Source organism: Sceloporus undulatus, chromosome 2 (assembly GCF_019175285.1).
Source record: "Sceloporus undulatus isolate JIND9_A2432 ecotype Alabama chromosome 2, SceUnd_v1.1, whole genome shotgun sequence".
NCBI classification, from domain to species: Eukaryota; Metazoa; Chordata; class Lepidosauria; order Squamata; family Phrynosomatidae; genus Sceloporus; species Sceloporus undulatus.
This window is the reverse complement of record NC_056523.1, coordinates 162,626,965-162,635,247: the sequence shown is the minus strand read 5'-3', so window position 1 is coordinate 162,635,247 and position 8,283 is coordinate 162,626,965.

Sequence of the window (8,283 nt, the reverse complement as noted above, 5' to 3'; positions counted from 1 at the left end):
ACTATACTATACTATACTATACTATACTATACTATACTATACTATACTATACTGGGTTATATGACTCTTTAGCTGAATTGTTTTGTTCTTCCAGCAGTAGATGGTGCTATGTCCAGATCTCAACAGAAACCAGTTCAACAGGTCAGTAATGGACTGGATGAGGGCAAACAAATTGAAACTTAATCCAGACTAGACAGAGGTGCTCCTAGTCAGTTGTAAGACAGATCAGGGAATAGAGATTCAGCCTGTGATGGATGGGGATACACTCCATCTGAAATCTCAGGTTCGCAGCTTGAGTGTGCTCCTGATTTTGGATCTGAGGCTGGATGCCCAGGTTTCAGCTGTGGCCAGAAGTGCATTTGCACAGTTAAAACTAGTGTGTTGGCTGCGCCTGTTCCTTGAGAAGTCTAATCTGGTTATGGTGACACATTCCTTGATTACATCCCTTTTGGACTATTGTAATGCGCTCTATGTAGGGCTGCCCTTGGAAACTGTTCAGAAACTGCAGTAGGTGCAAAATGGTGCAGCCACGCTATTGACTGGGGCTGGCTACTGGGATCATATCACTCCCCTGCTGAAACAGCTTCACTGGCTACTGGTCCATTTCTGAGCAGAATTCAAAGTGCTGTTTTTGACCTTTAAAGCCCTAAATGGCTTGGGTCCAGACTATCTGAAGGACCACATCTCTCTATCCAAGCCAGCCCAAGCACTATGATTGAGAGGAGAGGGCTTTCTCTCAGTCCCACCACTTTCACAGGTGCGGTTGACAAGGACTTGGGAGACAGCCTTCTCCATGGCTGCTCCCAGACTGTGGAACTCACCTCTATGGGAGGTCAGGTTACCCCCCTGCTTTCTGCTGACAGCTGAAGCCATTTTTATTTAGGCAGGCATTTGGTGGCTGAATTTTATATGTGCTGGTTTTAACTGTGCTTTATCTTATGTTTTAATATTAATAATGTTTAATATTTTATAAATTAATGTTTTTACTTCTGTCTTTTTAAATTATTTTGTCTTTTTAAATTATTGTAATCTGTCTTGAATCCCAGTGTAGGAGAAAGGTGGGATGTAAATCCTTGAAATAAATAAATAAATAAATAAAATAGATAAATGCAAAAATTTAACAAACAAAAAAAAAACCTGTTGGAGGAAGTGTGTTGCATTGGGATTACAGTATATAGACACATGTGTGGGGAGTTTCCAGTAGTTAAAAGTATGGGAAGGAATACTGCACAAGTGGAACAAATTAACTGAACAGAACACACTGATATCCTTAGCACTAGCTCTGCTAACCAAGGAAATACCCAAGTTTACTGTATACATATTTTGTTCCTTTCTGTTGGGTAGCATTAGAATTACAAATGACCAAGAGCAAACAGCAATTATAATTCCAACAGTGGGAACTGAGAAAGCTTTGGTGAGAAAACTGACAAATCAAATGGAAAGGACAAGACACATTTTACAACAATATGGTTTAATTTTATTATATATTCTAATTAGAACAAAGATTGTAGGTAAAACCAACTGTAGGTAAAACTGATGATGAATGTGTGTGTGTGTGTGTGGGGGGGTAATATGTGGATACTGGGGGGGGCAGTAGGAAAGAAAGAGCAAAGACTATAAAATAGGGGATCAAGCAGTTGGAAACCAATTTTCACTTTTCCATTTTTCAGCCTCACAAATGACTACACTTCCTTTTACTTAAATGGTAGCTTTAAAGTGTGGAAATTGTGAGCAGTCATTTTCATGTTTCCTTTGGGCCAGCTTTTTGTTTTGTTTTGTTGGCTTGTCATTTCAGCTTCAGCAGCAGCTGGAGTAATACGCTGCTCATATTAGGACTATATTTTCTTCTTCATTTAGAACCAGTTGAAACCTTATGAAAGGAAACAAAGAGGGGGCTGCCTGGGAGTTCCAGCTAGGGAAAATGCAACCCCCTTGTGCTTCCCATTTCATGAAGGTTTCTGCAGTAACCTGGCTCACTGGATGTTATTTTAATCACTGTGCATCCCACCCATATGCTTCTGTAGATCCAGAAGGTGATGGGCTCTGGCGCCTTGCAAGTTTCAAACTTATTCATGTTCAGGAATGGGAGAGTCAGGGCCATTGACACACACCAGTATCCTGCTGCCTATTATTTCCTGCCAGCGTTGGCAGCTACCCAAACCCCTAACATGACAGGTGGATGGAGTTCACAAGGAAATCATGTCATGGGCTAGTTTTCCAGGAAAGCTGTTAATTCAATTCACAAAGTTAGCACTTGATGCTGAAAGGGAACAAGGCCTGAGCCTGACTGAAATCACGATGACCGTCTTTGAGATAGGGGAGGAGGGACAAAGGCCCCTGCTGTTATTTACTATGTACAAATAATCTTTTGTATGGGAAACTTTGCCTGCAGTTTGCTTCAGTTTGCTACAGTGTAAATGATCTGCATGGTCGGCCCTGCCATCAGTTTGACGACTGAAAAGTTCTCAGTGATGGGTAGGGCTTGAAAGTGGTGAATTTCTTCAGGCAAGGCTCACGTCTTATCATTACTTTTCACAGGGTTTTGTGAGGCTGAGAAAGTATGACTTTCCCAAGGTCACCCAGTAGCTTTTCATGATCAAGCGGGAGTTGACTCCTCATCTCCAGAGTTGTAGTCCAACACTCAAACCACTGTGACACACTGAGGCAACTTTTGCAGCCTGCATATTTGTCTCTGCTACTAGGAAGAGCTACCAAAGAGAGGAGATGAAAGGAAGCTTCCATCTCTGCTCTCCTTACATGCTGTTGGAGAGTCACTGTGAAAATTGGCCTGGTAACTGAGGTGGGAAGGAAAGAAGGGAGGGTGAAAATTTGAGTGGAAAGAGGGCTTGGAAGGGGTGGTTGATCTAGGTGGGAATTGGATTCTTTTACTCTGAGTCACTGGCAAGAGTGGAGAGAAAGAGGGCTACTGTCAGCTTTTCTTCATCAGGTTCCTCAGCTGTCATTTTGCACCAGCCATTCCATCAGGGTGAAAGGGAAGCGGGGGCATTCTGTGGGCTGTCTGGTTCTGGCATCTTCTTTTCCACGAACTCTATGTTCTCTAGCTGGTTGCTTTGAGAATTTTCTAAGAATTAGTATCCAGGTTTGCTTTCCCTCCTCCTTGTTCCCATCTTCCTTTCCTTTTATGTGATCTCTTTTAGGCTATAAGCAGGATCTGTCTTGTTACTGACCTTGGTAAGCAGGTCTGGGACATTTTTCAGCCTCCCCTAAAGGAAAACATCCTTCTGTCCATCTTGCCTAAACATGCCTCTGACATAAAGATGTACTGAAGATATATAGAGGAAAAGGGAGTCAACTGTTAAACCTATCTCTTAAGTCTGTAGTATAGATATAGCAAGGGAGAGGGAGTCTACAGTCAAGCCTACTCCACAGGGCTATAGCCAATCAATCAATCAATCAATCAATCAATCAATCAAAAAATAGTAGATGGAGAGGGAGAAGGCATTTACAGTCAAGGGTATCTCACAGGACTGTATTTAAAGATATACCAAGGGACCGTCAAACCTACCTCACAAGACTGTAGTAAAGATACAAGAAGGGAGAGGGAGTCGACAATAAGCCTACCTCACAGGGCTGTAATAAAGATATAGTGAGGGAATCTACAGTCAAGCCTGGCAACCTACTTCATAGGGAAGTAATAAAGATATATAGAGAAAGGGAATAATCCCTTGAGCTCAGGTGGGAACTAGAACCAGAGGCAACAGGCCTTTGTATATCAATTGCTGGAGAGAGTGGGTAGGAGGTTACTGTTGTCCCCATGCCCTGCATTTGGGTGTCTGGATGCCCACTATTTGAAAGGAATTTAAGACAAGATGGTCTAACCATCTAACAATGTTCTTCTTGTATTCTTAACTACCCTGTCTCCAAACCCATTGGAGGTGTCTGGTGCTTTTAATACATGTGGCACTCACAGTAGGCCCAAGCAGGACAGTACACTAAACAAGATTCTGGCTGTAGAAAGCCAAAGAATACAGTGCCAGAAATTCCCATTCTTCTTTCCTTTGCCGAAACCTGATCTGGGCCTTTCAACTGCAAGAAGTGACCGATCCACTGCGCCCTGCTGCTGCTGATCATTGTCCTCATTCTGAACGGGAGAGATGTTTCCACTGAATCCACCTGTTCAGCAATTGACCGTATCATTGCTATGCGCCCTGTTAATTGTCACTCTGTGCAAAGGCTTTATATTGTAAGAGGACACCCCCTAATATTTTTAATGACCTTAAGCAAAGTGATTGACATAAGATACCCGTGTCAGATGTTCTGGTGACGCAATATGTTCCTCCAGTAGCAGGAAAGCTTCCTGACATGATTAAGTTCAAGCTATGAAAAGTGCTAAAATGTGTGGTCAGCTTTCCTCTGATGCAAGCGATTTTATTATAGCGTCTGGTAACAGCGGAGTGTAGCAACACAAATACTGGCTCTAAACATCCCCTCCCATATGTATAGCTTGCTCTATTTAAATCACAGCATGCACTTTACAAGGCCAGGGTCTCAGCTATGAATGGTGTGTATGCGTGCATGTGCGTGTGCATTTTTAAAGTCAGGCCGAGCTGTGCTGGAGAAGGGGGTGGAAGGAGGAGGACATACCCAGGCAGTGATGTACTACAAAGGTCCAGTCATTAGCAAGTTGCCGGTAACCTTCCAGTGCTCCATGCCACAATTCACTATACACAGAAGAGTACAAGTTATACCCCCCTACACCAAGGTCTTCAGTACAAACTCTCTACATACCCTTAACTTCACTACCTAATAATCGTCTCCCCTCTCCATTTCTGGCTGATTTCATACAGACTGGGAGGATTAGAGAAAATGTCACCCTGACTTCTCAATCCCCCTGGGACATCCCAAAATGCCCCTGCAGGACACCAAGAAAGAAATGTTCTCCATTTTTTCCAGGTAAAAAAAGATTCATTCCCAAATTGTCAAAACATGGAACTTGGGTTTAATTTTTTCCACAACTCCATAATCTCAAACTGGGGGGCAGGGAGTAAAAATTGTCCAAATATGAAGGGAGTAAAAATTGTCCAACACCATGACAAAATAAAGATACCGGTAAATAAAAAGCTGAACATCTCACTGCATCAAACTGGGGTAAACATTTATTTAAGTTTATTTAGTTAGTTCATATGCTGCCTTTCTTCCGGAGCGGGACTCAAAGCGGTTCACTCACATACATGTAAGTGACAGAGGCCAAGTTGCCACCAGCACCAGCACCAGCCCTGTTTTAGTAACAAAGGGGTGATATGAATGAGGCTGTCTGAAAAGAAGGAATACAGAACCTTTGTTTTACGCATTCCTGAGAAACACCTCAGGGAAAAACAAACAGATTGCACCTTCCATGCTCCAGGAAGCAGTGGAGATAAGGCTCTCCACTCTTTCCTAAGGAAAGAGGATCATGGATCTTTGCATGTGCATGCACTTCCAACCCTACATCACCTGTAGTCTTCAAGTCTGAAAAGGGTGTGCACCCCAACATACACAAGACTACACATAGTATAATTTTAAAATATTCAAACCTATGAACATTTAGCTAAGAGTAAGCCTTATTAGAAACTATGAGATTTCTATGTTGTATAGGACAGAACCACAGGTCTGTTGCCATTCAGTGTGGTACCTTTTCATTACACTGTTAATATGATGGTCAAAAATCCATATCTTCTAAAAAAGCAGAAAATATGCCAGTTCCATGGGTTCTTTGTGTTGTTTTTTCTTCCTGTCTGCATTCCAGCGACACAAAAGGTCATAGTGCAAACCACAGACTATATCACTGGATCTGGTACACCTTCCTCAGATGGGTCTGGCAGTCTAGGTCAGTTGTGCTTATTTAGTCGGGAAGGAATGATGCACTGTGTATGACACCCATGGATTCTATTATAACCATGTGATCCCTGCTACAGAATTTAGTCTTAACATTGAAAACAGGCTAGGATGCTCTTGCTCACATTAAGTTCCAAATATGTCTCAAATTCAACATGCAGGGAAAAGCAGGATTAAGAAACAGATCTCTGAAAACACAAGTATACTCCTCTGACTCAAGAAGCATACATGGGGATCACTGTATCAACACCAATGAAACAGCAGATTCATAATTGTTACTTGAAGCTTCGAAGCTTTGAACTCAGGGGGCTAGTCTTAGTAAGGAGCAGAGTTTGGAAAAAACCATTTTATGGACTACAGCTCCCAGAATTCCTGAGCCAGAATGGCCAATGGAGATTGTATAAATAAAAAGACTTTTCCAAGCTCTGGTAAGGACCAATGTGGGTCTGTCCTACTGCTGCTTTTTTCAGCTTATTGTAACAGTATTCTGTACAAGAGGTATATGCCAAAATTCATGGAACAAACTAGACTCTCTTCAATACTTTCACTTTAAGCATGTATGGAGCTTTGTGTGCATGTAGTCAGCAACTCCTGCCCACCCACAGCAAAGAATTTCACCTCACTTTCCTGAGTAGCATTTCCTGGGACATCCTCAAAAAGGGAATTAAGAAGCCAAGTCTGATATGTCTTGGGGAGAACATAGTTAAAAAAAGAACAAGGCAGGGAGCCCTGGTGCTTATAAATGGCCAAGCTTGTTTGTCCATCTAAGTCATGATTCTCACTGGCCTTTTCCAAACTTTTTACCCTGGGGGAACCCTTGAAATAATTTTTAGGTCTCAGACTATCTTTGAATAAAAATTGTACTGTATCTACAGTTTTTTTTTTTAAGCTGATTTGTAAAATAAATAAATAATCATGATTTCCCATGCAGCCCCTAAGGTTCCAGGGATCCTGGCTGAGATTCTCACAAACATATTCTCCAATTTTAAGGCCTTCCCAAGTACACCTCCCCACCATCTCCAGCCAGAGCAGCCAATACCCATACTGATGGGCATTGTGGTCCAATATATCTGGAGAAGACTAGATGGCAGGCTGGCTCTTCTAAAGCCATAATTCTCACAAAGAGGGTGTGCAATGCTCTATATTCTGTTTCTAAACAGGTGCTGGGATGCGAGAGGAGTTTGGGGGGAAAGAGCAATACCTTCACCACCACCAGTTCAACCTGTGCAAGTGCTCCAACTCAACCTATACCATCTCCATCAAATAACCAGAGTGGAAGGAACACCTGCCAAGGACTTTGGGATGCCACTGTCAAGACTGGACAAAGAAATTTTGCTGTTGGAGGTGAAGGACAAGCTGATGTCCTGTTTTGTGCACAGAAGCAAATGGGAGCAGCAATCAAATCTTACTTGCGAGAGCAGGTTTATTTTAGGCTGGCTAGTATAGGTCATGTAGCATACACATATCTGTTCTTCAAAAGAGAAAAATGGAAAGGAGTGCTCAGTTTGAAGAGATCACGCCACTTCACCTGATGTAGGACCGAGCCTAGCCACTATTGAGCAGAAGAAATAGAACTGGACTAGATACTCTCAAATGTTTGCCATACAAATATCCTTGCTGCAGTCAAACCAGTTAGGCAGCCAATTTTCCCACAGTGGAGTCTTCTGCAAAGTCCATAATAAGGGGCTGCCCCTTCCTACCATAGCCTCTCACTCACTGGTAGTAGTACCATTTTTAGTTTCAGTATGGACATAATTCTTCACTAATTTTCTTCTCAATGGAAGCAAAAGTCATTTTACCAATTTTCTTCTCACGGAAAGAAAACCTTTGAAAACTCCCCAGTTTATTAACAATTCAGAACTTATTTTGCACCAATTTTGTATGACATTGCTGTGTGAAGAAAACAGCATTTTCTGTGCAGGAAATAGCATTTTTTCATGTGCAGAAAATGCTGTTTGCAGAATAACTATATACAAATTTTGCACAGACTAAATCCCCAAATACAGCATTTTCATTTCAGGAAACAGAATTATTGGCACGTAAAATAATATTACGTGCAGAAATATTTTCTGTGTAATATTTCCAAGCAGAAAACAGCAAAATTGTGGAAGACTGTAAATTGTGGAGAAAATATCCGAAACAGCAAAGATTTTCCTAAGTACAGTACAGGATTCTTAACATCAGGTTTCTTGACACTTGAGAAACATGTTTTTCAAACATTTCCCCAACCATTTTATGGTCCAGAGGAGGGCGACTAAAATGGTGAAAGGTCTGGAAACCTTGCCCTATGAGGAACGACTCAGGGAGCTGGGGATGTTTAGCCTGGAGAAGAGAAGGTTAAGAGGTGATATGATAGCCCTGTTTAAATATTTGAAAGGATGTCACATTGAGGAGGGAGCAAGCTTGGTTTCTGCTGCTCCAGAGAACAGGACCCGGAACAATGGATGC